The following is a 17,280-nucleotide window of genomic DNA, read 5'->3' on the forward strand; positions in this document are numbered from 1 at the left end:
GGATAATCTCAAAAACCTTTCGCTGCTAATTCTCCCTACTGTTGAATCGCCTGTTTTAAATGCTTTTTATTTTGTGTTTAAAGTATTTTTATATGTGTATTAATGCAAGTCGGGGGGTTAACCGAAAGCATAATCGCAACAGCAGCTGCGGCAGCTGAAGAAGCGGCGGGCATCCCCGGGACCAGAAAAGTCTGGAGAGAAGGGCCTGGGAGGAAACTCCCTAAGGAAGAGGCGCTGGGCAGTGTGGCGGTCAGAGTGCCGGACTCGGAGCTGCCAGAGACCGGAGTCCAAGTCCCCGCAGGGCCAGGAAGCTCACTGAGTGTCCTGGGGGCCTGTCGAGACAGCTCTCAGCCTGACCTACCTCACAGGGTTCTTGTGAGGGTAAAAATGAGGAGGGGGAGAACCATGTACTCCGCCTTGGGCTCCTTAGCCATGGGTAGCCAAGCTAAGGCCCGGGGGCCGGATCCGGCCCAATCGCCTTCTAAATCCGGCCTGCGGACGGACCGGGAATCAGCGTGTTTTTACATGAGTTGAATGTGTCCTTTTATTAAATTATTATTATTATTATTATTATTATTATTATTATTATTATTATTATTAAGTATTTATACCCCACCTGTCTGGGTGGGTTTTCCACTCTGGGCGCCTTCCAACAAAACACTAAAATACAATAACCCATTAAACATTAAAAGCTTCCCTAAACAGGGCTGCCTTCAGATGTCTTCTAAAAGTCTGGTAGTTATTTTTCTCTTTGACATCTGGTGGGAGGGCGTTCCACAGGGCGGGCGCCACCACCGAGAAGGTCCTCTGCCTGGTTCCCTGTAACTTGGCTTCTCGCAGCGAGGGAACCGCCAGAAGGCCCTCGGAGCTCGACCTCAGTGTCTGGGCAGAACGATGGATCTCTGGGTTATTTGTGGGGCATGTCTGGTGTTTTTACATGAGTAGAATATGTCCTTTTATTTAAAATGCATCTCTGGGTTATTTGTGAGGCATAGGAATTCGTTCATTTCCCCATATATATATATAGTCCAGCCCCCCACAAGGTCTGAGGGACAGTGGACCGGCCCCCTGCTGTAAAGGCTTGCTGACCCCTTAGACAAAAGGCGGGATATAACTGTTAACAACAAATAAAGACGTGATCAGGGTTGGGTTAAACTGGGTTTTGGTGGTGCAGCCAATGCGATGGTGAAGCCCCGGGGTGGGCGGCATTTCCCCCTGGAGGGTCTCGGGTGGGGGGGGGATTCCCCCAGCCACTCACTTCACCTTCTTTCCAAGCTACTGAGCCGCTGGAGATCCTCGGCTGCGGACTGAGAGAGACGGACCGGGGCCTGTTGGACAGCTCCGCTGCCGGGGCGCGGCTGCAAAAGGAATGCAGAAACAGATCAACACACACGCCCCTTATGTCAAAGACATAAGAAGAGCCTGCTGGATCGGGACCACGGCCCATCAAGTCCAGCATCCTCTTCTCACAAGGAGTGACCAGCCAGATGCTTGTGGGAAGAAGCCCTTCCCCTCAGCGGTGGGTCAGAAGCGCGGCTGCCTCTGACTGTGGGGTGCAGGGCAGAGCCGTGGTGGCTCATAGACAGCCCTCGCTTCCACGAATTTGCCTAATTCTCTATTAAAGCCTTCTAGATTCTTAAAAAGCAGAGACATCACCTTGCCAACAAAGGCCCGTATAGTTAAAGCTCTGGTTTTCCTAGTAGTGATGTGTGGAAGTGAGAGCTGGACCATAAAGAAGGCTGATCGCAGAAGAATGGATGCTTTTGAATTCTGTTGCTGCCAGAATTATGGACTGCAAGAAGATCCAACCTCTCCATTCTGAAGGAAATCAGCCCTGAGTGCTCACTGGAAGGACAGATCCTGAAGCTGAGACTCCAATACTTTGGCCCCCTCATGAGAAGAGAAGACTCCCTGGAACAGACCCTGATGTTGGGAAAGATGGAGGGCACAAGGAGAAGGGGACGACAGAGGCTGAGATGGTGGGACAGTGTTCTCGAAGATGCAAACATGAGGGAGGCAGTGGAAGACAGGAGGGCCTGGCGTGCTCTGGTCCAGGGGGTCACGAAGAGGCAAACACGACTAAACGACTAAACAACAACAAAGATTCCTGCGGAAGGGAGTTCCGCAGTTTAACTCTGCGCTGCTTGAAAAAGGACTTCCTTGGATGCGTCCTGCATCTTCCAGCCTTCAGCATCTCCGGATGTCCGTGAGTTCTAGCCTAGTGTTGAGAGAGAGAGAGAGAGAGAGAGAGAGAGAGAGAGAGAGAGAGAGAGAAATGGAGAAACTTTCCTCTTTCCACTTTTCCAAGGCCACGCATAATCTCACAAAAGTCTACCACTGCCTCCTCCTGCTCTAAGCCAAGCCATCCTGAAGCCTCTGCTGTGGAAACTTCTGCAACTGAGCCAGACTGTTCTTGCAAGGATTTCGGCTGAAATAACTTCTCTCTCTCTCTCTCTCTCTCTCTCTCTCTCTCTCTCTCTCTCTCTCTCTTTCTCTCTCCCCCCTTTCAACAATCCCAGCCGCCTAGGCGTCTCGCTCCGCTCCCGGAGTTGCAGCTCATCTCACACCTCAGCGCGACTGTGTGTTGCCGACGAGCCTTTCAGCTGTTTTTTCTCAGTCCTCCCCCTCCTCCTCCCCGCTCTCATTCTCAATTCAGTCACTTGCTATAGGTATGTTTTAATCCCCAGCATGGTAGATTTTAATTAGTCTTTGTACAGATGGCCAATTAACATTCATTACTTTTGCCTTGAGCGATTAATTATGAGTTTGGATAGAAAAAGGAGAAGAAGATGGGGGAGGCGAGATGGGCAGGTGAAATTTTCTTTAAAAAAAAGAAGAGGGGATTTAAATCCGAGATGGTGATTGGCTTAGCTCGGGATTTCTGTGGGATAGAGGGGGGGTCTCCCCGCTCTCAACCCCAAGGACTCTTATTTGGGGATGTGGGGCGGGGGCTCCTCAAGAGAAGGCCAGCCAAACTTCCTCCGCTGCTGGGAAGGGGCTCAGGGATGTGCTTGCTGCTCTCCACCACTCCATGTTTTACAAAATAATCCCATTTAAATGCTAATTGTTTCCCTGAGTCTAGAGCAGGAGGATCACTCAGACCTGTGAGTGCGTGTGACAGACAGACAAGGTAGCCTGTCCTCTTGCCTTGAGGGAAATGTTCCTTTCCCTTGTGCTTCAGAGGACCACAGCCCTTTCACAGTGCCCTCAGCCCTCTCCGTCCTAGGAACATCCTAGGAAGACACCTTATTGTAAACCCAACCCTCTGGTCCAGGGGGCTCCAGGGCTTCAGGCCAGGGAGTCTCTCCCAGCCATACCAGAAGATGCTGGTAGGGACCGAACCCAGGACCTTCTGTCTGCAAGGCAGCTGCTATGCCACTGAGCCAAGGCCCCCCCCCCCGGGTCCAACTCGGCACCAGCTCAGCTCAGAATGGGGAGGCGGGAAATCCCAATCCAGAGAAACAATAAAACGAGCCCCCTATACATATGGAATTGGGGGTGTGGGATTTCCAGTCAAAATCACAAATGCCAGACAGACACATGAGGGACTGACACGCATAGAGTTCCTGAATCAAGATAGAAGGAACTGCATGAGGTCACTTTCTTAATGCTTTGGCGGGAATTTCTAACAAAAGAGAACTTCCTGTCTGAGCTCTCTCTCTCTCTCTCACTCTCCTTTCAAGCCAGTGGTGTGAGCAGACATACACGCCTGGGCTCTGCTCAGAGCCCAGACTCCATTTCAGAAGCTAATTTTGTATTTTGTAACTAAGAAGTGTTTTTACCTGCATACTACTTTGATGTATCTGCTGCCTGCATTGAAATGTAAGTAAACTGTTTTTTAAATTCCTAAAACATGTGGTTCATTCTTAGCAATGAGGATAAAGAAGGTCAGCAGACCACAAATAAACTGGGATAAAAAGGTGCAATTTCCTAATTCCTAGCTTCTAGCAAGCTGCAAAAGCTCATAAGTGTTTTTATTTTGCTAAAAGAGATTCACAGCCTGTTTACTCCCAGGGGAGTGCAACAGGAGGTTTAAATTTACATTTACAGAGTTAATCCTCAATCCATCGCTATCATAAGGAGACGACGTGTGCATCCCCCCGTGCATGAAAACGGCACATCTCTCGTTCCAGTGACCCAAGTTCGGAAAGCATGATGCGTTGAAGCTTCCAAACATGTGTGACTTTGGCAAAAGAGAGGTAATCCATGGGGCAGCTGACTGCCCTGGCCAGCTGCAAAACACCCCAAAGTCTACACATTCCACTGCCTGATGCGCCCAGAGGAGCAAAGGCACTCGGGCTTCTTGCCATGTCCAGGACTCGGCTGCTCCTATTTCCTCTCACCCCACAACCTTTTATCCATCTCTGTTGATGATGCCTGCATTCTCCACTGACCAGTCTCAAAATTTCGACTTTAATTTTGTTTCTGTTGTTTTAAAGATGCTTTTATTCTTTTATCTCCTGTTGTTTGCAGCCCTGGGCTCCTTTGGGAGAAAGGGTGGGATATAAATTATAACAAGGACAATTCTTGTTCAGGAGCACTTCTAGTGCTTCTGCCATCTCACCCACTGTAGTCTGGAAGCAGGGACCTTTGTCTTCTACTCCTCTGTAAAACTGTGGTATATTTCACCCTTCTTATTACTAGCACTGCATCAGAAGTTTGAATTCATGGCTGCACAATTTTGGAATTCCTCTGGAAAGGGCTTTTTGCTACAAGATAAGACGCGGTCTTCAGAAATAGCATTGATAAAGAGGGTAAAGTCCGCTTGGCAGGTTTCCTCAGTGCCCCCTCCTCACCGCTGCCTTTGCTTGGGCGCCATTAGCCAGGGCCACTGGCCGCATTTGTGGCCCCCTGGACTAGAGGGAGGCCCTAGGCCCGCATCTCCTGCAACTGCACTTCCTACCTATGAAGTATAATGGCAGGATATGGCCCTCAGTGAGTCTCTGCCTTTCAAATGTGCACATTTCCTGAAAGCAATATGGAGTGTCTAAATATATGGAGCAAAAATCTGTTTACCCTAATCAGGGGCTGGGAGGCTGCCATCCATATGACTGCTAGGAATTGTAAATTCAACATAAATTAACTTGTGCGTGAGAGAGGGAGAGAAAGAAGAGAGAGAATTAACAGTGACATATTTTCTTGTATTTACCACTCCGAGATGAGGATGCATGCAGGGAGCCAGCGAGGGATGGCGCTGGAGGTTCTTGACATTCCCCTGGCAGCCACATGCACAGGCAGGGACGCTTATGCACACAGGCACACACACCTACGTAGGGGCAGGGAGGGACTTGATTGCTGCACAGATCTCTTCCGCTGCTCAATGGCTGGGCCGCTCCAAAGTCTCCATTCTTTGCTTGTGGCCTGTGCATCCTGCCTCGGGCACTCCCAGTCTCAGAACAGGGAGATCACAACTCATTCGGTCCTGCAGGATGCAGAACAGAAGCAGCTTTTATTGGATCAACTGGTTACCTTGAGATTTGCAAACATCACTGAAGGCATGGATATGAAGACCTGCCTGATCACTGTAGTCCATCAGCAGGGAACTTCAGGGCTGGATTACTGCAATGTGCTGTATGTGGGGCAGTCTTTGAACCTGGTTCGGAAGGTGCAACTGGTGCAGAATGAGGTGGCCAGAATGCTTATAGGGGAACATAACTGGCAACGTTTTATTTAGCAATTATTCTTCCTCTTTCTCACTTGTGTGAGAATGCAAATATCTATTTCAGCAGAGTTAAAATCACCATCCATGAGCAGCTTATCTCTAGAAGCTATAGGAGGGCAAGGTTGCATAACCTTCTAGAGCAATTATGATACCCAAAGATGCTTTAGGCAGACTTGGATTATCTTCTCCCATTTATGTTTCCCTCTTAACAAAGAAATCATTCTCAGACTGTTAAGTAAATAGGAAAATCCAATGTTTACTCACATCACAATCTTGCCAGGATTCAACAGATACAGTGATGAAAAATCAGGCAGGCTATAATCCTTAAACATTACAAATATCCATCGTCCAGTTCAAAATGGAGATTACTCTCTGGAGGAGAGCAAAGGAACACACACACACATCCCACAGGTAGGAAGAAGAGTGTGTAGTGACAGGAAGAAGTAGAGATTAAGTTTCTATTGTTCCCCTTCTCATCACAAAAGTTTAGAGGACATTGCATCATAGAGTCCCCTGTTTGTGATTATCTAGCCATCATGCAATCTGTGATTTGGTTGCAGATCCTCCCACAGTTAAAACATCTGCCCAACTCCTAATGAGCCACATTCAAGGTCCTTGCATTCATTTACATTGCCCTCTGCTCCAGAGTACCTTAAAGGTAAAGGTAAAGGGACCCCTGACCATTAGGTCCAGTCGCGGACGGCTCTGGGGTTGCAGTGCTCATCTCAATTTATTGGCCGAGTACAGCTTCCGGGTCATGTGGCCAGCATGACTAAGCTGTTTCTGGTGAACCAGAGCAGCGCACGGAAACTCCGTTTACCTTCCCACCAGAGCAGTACCTATTTATCTACTTGCACTTTGATGTGCTTTTGAACTGCTAGGTTGGCAGGAGCAGGGACCAAGCAATGGGGGTTCACCCCGTTGCGGGGATTCGAACCACCGACCTTCTGATCGGCAAGTCCTAGGCTCTGTGGTATAACCCACAGCGCCACCCGCATCCATCCAGAGTACCTTGGGGGTCACCTAAACCCTTCTATCCCAGCTCAGCTACTGAGGTCATCTGCAGGAGCATTGCTGGCGAGGATCACCTGACAGCAACAAGAAGCTGTGCCTTTAGTGCCACTGCCCCAGTCCTGCGCAATGTTCTGCCCATAGAGATTCAGCAGGCGCCTCCTGTTTCAACCTGCCACATCCACCTGAAACTCCAGCAGGTGAGGAGAGCTCTAGGGATTGCATTGGGAGAGGGAGGGAAATATAATATTTTGCATTGTTTTGAATTCTTCCAGCTTTCAACCCTTTGGATAGTTGTCTTCAGGAGCAGCTGAAGATAAGTGTCCATACAGACAACTCCCTCATGTAGACCAGACACTTGCCAAGGCTGGCCCAGAGCATCCTGATGCCACATACTGTATGTTGCTGCGCGCAAGCCAATATTTCAGAGAATGCTGAAGTGCACTTCCAGGCTGGGACATCCCTCAGATTGCACCTGCCCAGGGATTGATTGAAGAGAAAGAAGAAGAAGAAGAGTTTGGATTTGATATCTGGCTTTATCACTACCCAAAGGAGTCTCAAAGCGGCTAACAATCTCCTTCCCCTTCCTGCCCCACAACAAACACTCTGTGAGGTGAGTGGGGCTGAGAGACTTCAGAGAAGTGTGACTAGCCCAAGGTCACCCAGCAGCTGCAGGTGGAGGAGCAGGGAATCGAACCCGGTTCACCAGATTACAAGTCCACTGCTCTTAACCACTACACCACACTGGCAGTTCCTTGACAGTTGGGCAGACCCTGAATCTTGCCACCACTGTGAATAACCAGCAGGATCAATAACTTATATAATTCAAGGTTTTCATTTTGGGGCGGGCTTGTTGTTTTTAAATTCCATGCAATTTGGAGAGTGCAGGATTTCTCCTTTCCTGGAAAAAAGAGGTGAAGTTGCTGTGCTCGCCCCCAGTCCTAAAATCAGCCTTCACCAACCTGGCGCCCTCCCAATGAACTGCACCTCCCTCCAGCTCCAGCCAGTATAAATAAGGCTATTTTATCCAGCACTCTTTCCCAGCCTACCTTTCAGGCCTAGTGGTTAGAGTTGGGCCAGTCACGGTCTCTCAGTCTAACCTACTCCATAGGGTTGTTGTGAGGATACAATAGGGAGGGAGGGAGAGAACCTTGCATGCCACTTTGAGCTCCTTGCGGGAAATTAGCAACAGAGTTCTGTCCTACTCAAAAGCTTGCTAAATTGGACTAGACGACTTTCGAGGTCACTTCAAACTCAACCATTCTTTGGTTCTGCCTTTCTGACCAGGCAACCAGGAAAAAAGCCAATTCAGAATGAATCCCCCCCTCCTCAGAATCCAAACTTCTGGCCATTGCCCCGATTTCCCTTGGAAAGCTCACCATAGATCTCCAAAGGCCTATTTTCTACAAAACGTCTCATTTATTTGATATAACCGGTGAAGGAGACCTGCGAAAGGAAAGAGATCCACGCTGGCTTGAGAGGAGGTGCCCCCAAAGTGGACAGGGGATGAGACCCCTCAAGGCGGCACAAGACGTGCCCGCCCGCCCACGTTGCCAGAAAGGGATAAATACGGGGGGGGGGAGGGGGGTCAGTCACCATTTTGGCAAGGCAGACTGTTAACTTGCTCGCGCGAAGGGATGGAAAAAGTTTCCAGGAATTGGCAGCTCGCTCCACATTCATCAAAAATGCTGCAAACTTGGCTCCTGCGCACCTCAGCAACATAATGTTAAATGGCATCAAGACAGTATATCAGCCATTTACATATGTTGCTTATAGACGCCAAACTTATTAACACAATAAAACTGCTGTGAAGATGCTTCCTTGCCTATTCCTCTCATTGTGAATGTCAGCGCTGTAAGCACCTAGCAGGCTCCAAGGGAAACACGCCGGGTTTGCCTTTCTTACGGCGAGGCAGGAGCGTCAATAGATGAATCACGCTTTTCCCCTCGGGCCCTTCCCAGGAGATGCTGGAGGGGACGCGCGCCCCTCGGGGGCAGCAGGAAGGGGGCCAGGCGGGGCTCCCCGGCAGACAGAGGAAGAAGCCCCTCCCCGCACCATGGCACTTGCAGCCTGAGTAGAACCAAACGGGGTGGGGGGAGGGGGCGGCCCTCGGCACATGCAGGCCACACCCTCTGAACAGAAGCCCCGCCCCTAATTGCAAAGAGAAGGCACTTGGCATACGTTCAGAAACACTCTCTCCTGGGTCGTTGCTTTACATGTCCCAGGGCAGTCAAAATTGGGGGGGGGGGCTTGGGCGGGGGGCTTTAATTTTTAGTAAAAGCTGCCTTGGATTGATCCCTGCAAATGTCCACGTGCACAAACCCGTCTCCTTCTTCCTTGGCAGGGCCCCGGACTCTAGGAGAGATGTTGTTTACTTTCCAGAAAGATGCCTTATCCCAAATTAGACCATCGGTCCATACAACCCAGTACTGTCTACACTAACTGGCAGCTGCTCTCCGGGGTTTCAGGCACGGATTGAACCCGGAGCCAATGCAGACGTCGTAAGCTTGAGCTACGGCGCCCTCTTCCCCAGCCCGTGTGTGCGGCTGTTTTTTTTTTTTTTAAAATATTTTTATTGGGTTTTCACATTTTATATAAACACAAACAACACACCAAAACAAACATAAAAAACAACAAACATGAATAGTTCCCGAAAATCTTATTTTCTAACCCTAGTCCTTGACTTCCCCCCACCCCCTCCCCTGCATCCCTATTCCCAAACTTATGTCAGCAAGTTGGCATTTCTTCCATCTTAATATTAGTCCTTTTATAAAAAACAAAAATAAATTTTCCCTAAGTTGGACCCCAATTCTCTTCCCTCGATTTCTCATTTTTTCTTACATAATTTTCTTAATACTAAACCCCCTGGTCTTGAGTGTTGTTTAAATTTAATACTTCCCTCCCTCCCCTCCCCGCTTTGCGTCCTTTCCCAAGACATGTCCAAATTAACAGTTTTTAGCCTGGATTCCGGATATCCGAGGCTCTCAATTCTCTTTTAGTCCCTCTCCGCCGGTTTTGTTGGTAGTCCTTTTTGTCTATCATCGAGTCTCGAAAGATTTCCTTAACAATCAATCCAGTCAGTCCATAGTCTCTTCCCATATTTAAAGGCAACTGCTGAGGAATTTCCACAAGGCCTAAGTCTTGCTGATAGTCAAAATCAAAGTCTATGTGGAGGCCCCAATTGTACTTCTTTATTTCGAGCTCCTGAATTCCATAAAGTCCCAGGGCCTCCACTTTCATCTTCTGTATCTTTCGTAGGCTTAGAGTGGATTTAATCCAATAGTCTCCTTGCTTGTGTTCTCCAGATGCCGGCTTCTGGTTAGTACTTTCCCAGATAACTTGTTCTCTTTCTTGTTTTGTCTTCTCCTCTTCTTTGTTTATTGTTTCAAATTCAGCTGTGGGTTCTTTCTCACTCAGGCCCTCATTACTTTCAGCAGAACTACTTGTTTCCAAATCCAAGGTCGTCAGTTGTTTACTCATAGCTGTAGTCTGCTCCTGTAGGGTTCCCACCAGTGAGAACATTCTTTCGATTTCTCTCAGTATCTTTCCACCCACAGCCATTGTAATTCCACAGAATTCCCCCTAGAGGGAATCTGGTTACTGAGTAACCTTTTCTCCAACAATCCTCTGTCCTATTATTGTTTCTTTGTTTCTCAAGATTTTAGTTCAATTGTAACTCCTTTTAATCCGGAGAGGTCTTAAACAGCAATTTTTTTTTCACTATTAATAGTCCATTTGACAGCTTTTGACAGCTGTCAAATTCTGCTCCTCTATACAGGCTCCAAATCAGGTCGCTCCCGGGCCCGGGAGGGAGGGTTGTTTACCACAAAACAAAGACTCTTCCAACACTCCACTCTCCTGCTCAAATTTACCTTTCTAAATCTTGGAAGTTACTGTCTTTTTAAAACTCACCCTTTACAGGGTAGGCACTCCAGCTTAGTTCTTATTTCGTTGCTCTGGATCGTCTGCAAGGGGGGGTGTGGGGACTTCCTTTTAGCACACCCCCCGGTCGTCTCAAATTCAAAAGGTAAAAGTTTTAAAGTTCAGTTCCAAATTACTCACGGGTTCTTTTTTCAGTCCGAATTTCAAGGAAGGAAGTCAGCGCTCTCCGGTTATGGCTCGCGGCTTCGCTCAGCGGCGGTAGCGGTCGACTCTCAGTGCCACGCCGTCCCCTGTATCCCCTCCGTAGCCTTTAAAAAGGCTCATTGCGAATCAGGGGGGGCGCTTAAGGCACCCGCCGAGTCTTCAGTCCGCAGGCTTCCGCGCCTGCGGTTTTTAAGGGTCCCCGTGTCGCCGGCACGGCAAAGACCCATCCACCGCTGAGCCGATTCCCTCCGGAGCTCGGAGGGAATCCGCCATTTCCCGATCGCGCCAACCCGGAAGTCCCCGTGTGTGCGGCTGTTTTCCTGCTGCTGCATGGCGACTTGGGGGGCTGCCTTGGTCTGAGGTGAGACCACCTGCCCATCTGGCCCAGGTTGGTCTACTCCGACTGGCAGCGGTTCTCTGGTCTCAGGTAGAGAAGGGTCTCGCCCATCACTTGGACCCAGATACTTTTCCATGGGAGTCGCCTAAGAGCTTCCATGGTGCCTTTACTTGGTTATTCGCCCGGAGTGGCTCCACGTGGACTCCGAAAGGCGAGGAATCGAGGTCACGCTCGGAAGGGAGCCGCGCCTCCCCCAAAGCCAGCGGCCACCGAGACCTCGGGTCAGCTTCGGCCTGGCTTGGACGCCCCAAACGCTTCGCCGCCAGGCAGCACCAGGAACAGCTCCATGGGAGCCGCTTGGCCCGACACGACCCACAGGAACCAGGAGCTCGCCTGGGATGCCTTGACTTCCGGATCTCCAGCTCCAGCTCCACCGGCTGGAAGGCCCTCAAGGGAGAGGTCTCCAACTTGGAGCCTCGGACGCCCCGTCGGCTCTCTAGCTGCGCTGCTTTGGCGTTGGGTTCCCGGGTCATGGCAAGCTCCAAATCCGAGAGGAATCATAGCACTGGAGAGTTCCCAAGGGTCATCTAGTCCGACCCCCTGTAAGGCAGGAAGAGAAAGTGTCATCCGCGCCACTCCGCCGCTATTAGAAGGGAACCGCCCAAGGGGTAAGGAGCGCGGCTCTGGAGTCCAGGAGCTGAGCGGGGGCTTCCCAGTGGCGCACCTGGCTGGCCCGGGTGAGGACAGGGCACCAAAGGAGCAGCTCTGCCTTCCTTCCTCGGCTTATACTCCGCCTTTCCAAGAGGCGGCGCTTCCCCTTCTGCGCGGGGCTCTGGCAGCTCCAAGGCTGAGATTTCCATGGGACTTCAGTGGGGTGGGGGGGGGGAGCTTTCTGCGACGAGCAGGAGAGAAGGCGCGATGAGGAGCAGGAAGGACGGACGGGCGGCTGTGCTGCCTGGAAAGCGCCGCCCTGCTGCGGAGAGATCCCCGACGGCCTCTGCTTTTCTTCCGAAGCAAGGGGGAGGCTGTTCTCGGGCTGGGGCTTCCGGCGGGTGCTGCGCCCCGCTTCTCGGCTCCGAGGCGGCGCTCACGTCCGTGCTGGAACCGGCCTCCTGGGATCCCTTCCTGTCTGGGAGGCGCCAGTCCGTCGGGGTTCCCCTGCCGGGGGGTCCGGCCAAAACTAGTGGGTGCCTGGCAGGGCCCAGGAACAGCTCTCGACCCCGGGGGCTCCTGGGGCGGAGGGGTCCGGGGGGGGGCTGGGCCCTCCGAAGCCACCTCCCTTGCTGTGAAAATATCGCTCCCCGTTTTGCGTTTTTATCTCACCCTCCTGATTTCCTTTGCGCCCCCAAAAGAGGTGATGAAGGCAGCTGCAAGCGTCATTAAAATCCCAAACTTGGAAACATCCTGAAAATCCTTTTGTCTGAAGTCCAGGCCCGGGCCAGAGCCAGTCGCAACGACAGTAACACACGCAACACGCACGCACACACGGCAACACGTGTCTGCTGAAAGAACAAACGTGAGGGTGGGGGTTTCAGAGGCACAGAATAAATAAGCTCTGAAGCGCAAACTTCTGCAACGCTACTTAAAAAGAAGTCCTACTGAGTTCAATAACACTTACGCCCAGGTAAAGCGTTCCTAGGAGCCTTAGCTTCCGGATACTCGGAGGCTTGGGCGCATCTTGGGGGGCGGGGGAGGCAACCCTCCCAGTTTGCAATTCCCGCCGGGAAAGCCTCTGTCTCCGCGCGCGGGGTCGGGGCTCCTCAGGGAGTCGCTGCTCCCCAGAGCAACCTGGGCTCCGGAGCCGAGACTGCTCGGTGGTCCTTCGCAGAGCGGAGAAGCCAGCAGAGGCGGAGGGCTCCGAGGGGTGCCTGCTGCAAGCGCGGGGGACAGAGAGAGACCCCCCGGAGCAGCGCCCTGCACCAGGCCGGAGTGTCTGTCTGTCTCTTTCTCTCAGTCTAGCCTACTTCACAGCTTGTTGCGAGGAGAAACGCAGCCACGCGCCAGACCCTCATTTCATTTCCACACTTAAAAATAAATAAATGTTCGGGTGAAAATTGTTTCTACGGCTGCGGTTGCTTATTTTCCTTTTCACCAGGCAGCGGCTAGGTCGGTGCGGCTCCTTGTCGCGCTGTTCAGAGATGTTCTTGCACCGTTCGCGCTGGATTCCTCTTCGCCGGACAGCCCCTCTTCCAGATCCGCTTTGAACTTGTTTGGGAGAATCCGGGGCTAGTCTTGGAGCCAGCTAAAAAAAAATAAATTCAAAGCATTCTGCCACTGCGGCACCTTATTTTTCATAACTATTATTGTCGCTAATGCTGCTACTTTTAAAATCATTATCACATTATTTTGCAATTGCGCATTTACCACGGCGGTACGTTTTTATAAATAACTGTTGCTATTATTATTATTATTATTATTATTATTATTATTATTATTATTATTATTATTATTATTATTATTATTATTATTATTATTATTATTATTACATCCACTTCCCAATTAAGCCTCCTGCGGGTTCCCTCAGATCATGATCCAGGAACCCCCGCCGAGACTCCCGCCCCAGCTCGGGTACAAAAATATCCAGAGAGAATTTCTGCAGCAGGAAGACCGTTTGCTTCGAGTGACTGACAGTTTGGCAGTTTTTAAAGGAAAAGGCAGCCCCTCCTCAGGAAGAACTCACTGAGTCGCGCGTGGGTCAGCTCGGTGGGGCCAAGCCAGGGCGCCTCCTGGGCGGGGACGGGGACCGGAGACCAGCCCCGCGCGCGGCATTTCCACGCCACCCGCAATTGCATTTTGCTCTTCTTTATCCAGACAAGGAAAAATAGAACGTTGGTTTCCCTTGGACACTAAAAAGATCGCTTAAACTGGTTTGCACATTTGACAGCAACTATAAGACGGAAAAGCACGGTTTTAAAATTAATGAAAAGCATCGCTCCCGTCAATTTATTTTTCGCAAAAAGCACCCTCCCAGATCATCAGCGTAATGGGGGCCGGAAAAAGAGGGGAGCCTTCTCAAAAGCCGGGTGTCGTCAGCACACCGAGAGCGGTACGTGTCAGGCCAGAGTGACGGGCAGCGCAATCTTTAAGCCCCATTGAATTCACAAGACCTGTTGAATTTAGGCATTATAATATAGGTATTTCCCGAGTGGTGTAATAGGAGAGGAAGAGCACGCCTCTGATACTAAATAAAATAATGGTTTGGAGTATTCGGGATCTCCTTGTCCGCAGAGCACATCTCCGGGCGAAAAACCGTCCCAGGGCATCGGGGTCCCCCCCCCCCCAGGCGCCGCAGAAGAAGGCCGAGCGTCCGCCTGGAGCGTGGAACCAGAAGCCAGGCGGAGCGGGGCCCGGAGACCCCCCCCCCATCCCCCCAAAAAAACCTCTCCCACCAGCCCGGTCGCCTTTTCTTCGGGATGGAATAGGATAAAATAGGGGCTAGTGGCCTTGATTTTGCAAACAGATAATTCAGATACTGTACCCCAAATGCGTCAATGGCAACAGGATTTTTTAAAAATGTGTTGCCGTATTTTTTTCGGAAAGAATAAATCCGGATTAAATAATGGCGCGGGGTGGGGGGAATAAGACTGGTATTTTGACCACAACAACGTCCTGGGGCGGCTGCCATAAGGACGCCGTGTGCGTAAAAGACACCAATCCCGTCTGGAAGGGTCGCTCCTGCTAGACACTCGCCTCTTTCGCCCCCAGCTTCCATTCATTTGTCCTTGGTTAAAATATTATTATTATTATTATTATTATTATTATTATTATTATTATTATTATTATTATTATTATTATTATTATTATTATTATTTCTCTTGTCACCTGTGCTTCCCCGCGGATACCTGATTTCTCCTTCTCTCTCCAGATAAATTAAACTCTCCTTTGAATATTAAAAGGACCGTTTGCATCGGACCAACCGCGGACCGCAAAGTCGTCGGGCAGGCGGTGCCCTGTCAGACCCGAAGCGCAGGAGCGGCTCCCTCGAGTTGGGCGTCGTTTCCAGCCCCCAGACCCGTGAACTCCTTTGAGGGGGTTTCCCTTCCAGAAGGAGCCGCCCTGGATACGTCTTTACTCGGACTCACCGGGTTTAGACTTCTGGCCTCCCTCTTCGGATGTCGCGGATCCCGGCTGGAGATTTCCACTCCAACGCCGCCGCCCTTCGGGTACCAACCAGCGGAGAGTCCGGGGCGGAGGGCTTCAAACTGCTCTTCCTCTCCTCTCCCGGCAGCAAGAGGCAGCTCCTCTCCTTCTGCCAGAGAAAACCGGAGAAGCGAAACCGAGGAAGAGATTTCCGCCTCCTTTCTCCCGGGGCTGCTTCAGCCGCGCCGCGAAACGCCGAGGAAACCGGCTGCGGGCGAAGCCTGCCCGGCCAGCGCCCTGCCCGCCACCTCGAGGCGGCTCCCTGGCAGTCCTGCAAAGCGAAAGAGACTGGGAAGGACAGAAAGGCGAATGGGCAGGATCCGGATGGAGCGGAGAAGTCCCGCTTGGAGAAATAGCTCCTTGAGATCACCTTGTTCGTGGGCGCGGGGGTCCCGCTCCCGCAATCCCAAGAGAGGAGCCGGAGGCTGGATCCCTTCAGGAGCAGCGCAGTCCTCGGAAGGAAGCGGCCGAGGCCCGACACAAAGAGAGGCCGGCTTCCCCGTGGGGCGCTTCCCTGCCTCTCCCTCTCCCCCTTCGAGGTCTGAATCGGTTCTTGCCATCTAACACCTTCAAAGTGCCCTCCGCCAAGCAACTCGCGACATTTCCCAAGCCAGACCCTCCCGGCCGCTTCGCTCCCGCTGCCCCTAACTCCCCCCCCCCCCAAGATAGCCAAGCTCTTTACTATCCTTCTCTGTGTGTGGCTGCTGGGGGGGGGGCAGAGATAGTGTCCCTTCCTATTCACCGTAAATGCTGCCGCTTCGGTTTCCTTTCTCTCCAGGGGCGAGTCGAGGAGCACCGGACGGCGCCAGGAAGGCCCGGAGCCGAGAAAGAGATCCCCGTCGCGGAAAGAGCGTTTCGGCGGTGGAGAAGTGCCAGCCTGGGACCCCGCAAAAACATATTCCTCGGGGTGAAGGAGAGACCCACTCACACGCGCAAAGTGTCCCTTCCCGGCCCCCTCCGCCTTTGTTCCCGCTGGGCCCTCGCCTTCCCGCCCGGCGCGGATCTTGCCTCGGTCTCCCGAGACCACCCTTCGGCTAACGGCTTCGGCCGCGTCCTCCCCGGCTGGCCTGGCGCGGCTCTCCCGGCTCCGCTCTCCGCCTCGGCACTGATCCCGCGGGCGTCGGGCGCCTCTCAGTTCTGTCTAATAGTTCCCCCCCCCCTCCGTGGCATCCCTTCGCAAAGGTTCCTTCTTTCTGAACCCCAAATGTGGGCTCGAGGAACGAAGCTGCCCCACGAAGCTCAAGGCTGTCCAAAAGCGCAAGAGCCCGGAGCTTCCGGCCTTTCTCTTCCCGGTACCCCGTTTCCAGAAAAGCACCTGCGGGTCCCTAAAGGGACAGCTCAGCCCGAGGGGGACCCCGAGGGGGCGGGCCGGCCTCACCAATCTCGCGGCAGCCTCGGGATTCCGAGCAAAGTGGTAGGGGGCGCGCACCCAGGAAGGGTCCCCACGCAGAGAACGGGATTCCATCGGGGATTCCATCCAGCTCCGCGAGCGTCTGCTCCAGAACCGAAGGAGAGGCGTCGGGGGCCGGGAAAGGAAGAAGGGCAGAACCGCCCTGTGGGAGGGCCGCGGAAGGAACGCGTGCCTTCCGCGGGCCGTTGAGGCCCTTTGAGGGAAAGAAAGGGCCGTTCTCGCATCGGAAGGCAGGCAGGAGCTTGGTTCGCCCTAAAAAAGCCACGACTGTCCGCGTAAGTCTGCGTAGGGACCCCACGGCTTTCCCGGCACCCCTTCCAGCTTGGAGAGGAAACAATCCGAGTCGCTCTCCGGGGAAGCTTCCGGGGCGCCCCGGCAGATCCCGGGGAACTTTCCCCGAGCCTCGCAGCGGGCGGAGGGGCACCAGGGAGCCCCCGAAGGGGGACTGAGCAGCCTGGGCAGGGAAGGGGCTCCACACTAGACCTAGGCCCATGCCACCCCCCAAGCCCACCTGCTTCCTGCCCAACGGGGCTTAAGGAAGGGAGAATCCGCGGGTACCAGCGTCGTCGGGAGAAAGCGCAGGCCCGCGTTTTCAAGCCCCATTTTCGGCTCCCCCCTCCCTTCCTCTGGCGA

General features: G+C 52.3%; 2 long non-coding RNA genes across 2 annotated transcripts in view; one reads left to right on the forward strand and one right to left on the reverse strand.

Annotated features, from left to right (window-relative positions):
- The window catches only part of LOC308594441, a 65,109-nt gene extending 57,094 nt beyond the window's left edge, over positions 1-8,015 (forward strand). Inside the window, exon 2 of the long non-coding RNA XR_014011482.1 lies at positions 7,172-8,015. This is a non-coding gene — a long non-coding RNA (uncharacterized lncRNA). The remainder of the gene's footprint in view (positions 1-7,171) is intronic.
- On the reverse strand, positions 1,819-17,278 carry LOC308594401. The gene is made up of 3 exons (XR_014011437.1): positions 17,159-17,278; positions 5,150-5,422; positions 1,819-2,218 (listed from the first exon to the last, which is right to left on the reverse strand). It is a non-coding gene; the product is annotated as an uncharacterized lncRNA (long non-coding RNA).
- Between the last annotated feature and the right edge of the window lie 2 nt (positions 17,279-17,280).

Source organism: Podarcis bocagei, assembly GCF_964188305.1.
Source record: "Podarcis bocagei genome assembly, chromosome: 9".
Taxonomy (NCBI): Eukaryota; Metazoa; Chordata; class Lepidosauria; order Squamata; family Lacertidae; genus Podarcis; species Podarcis bocagei.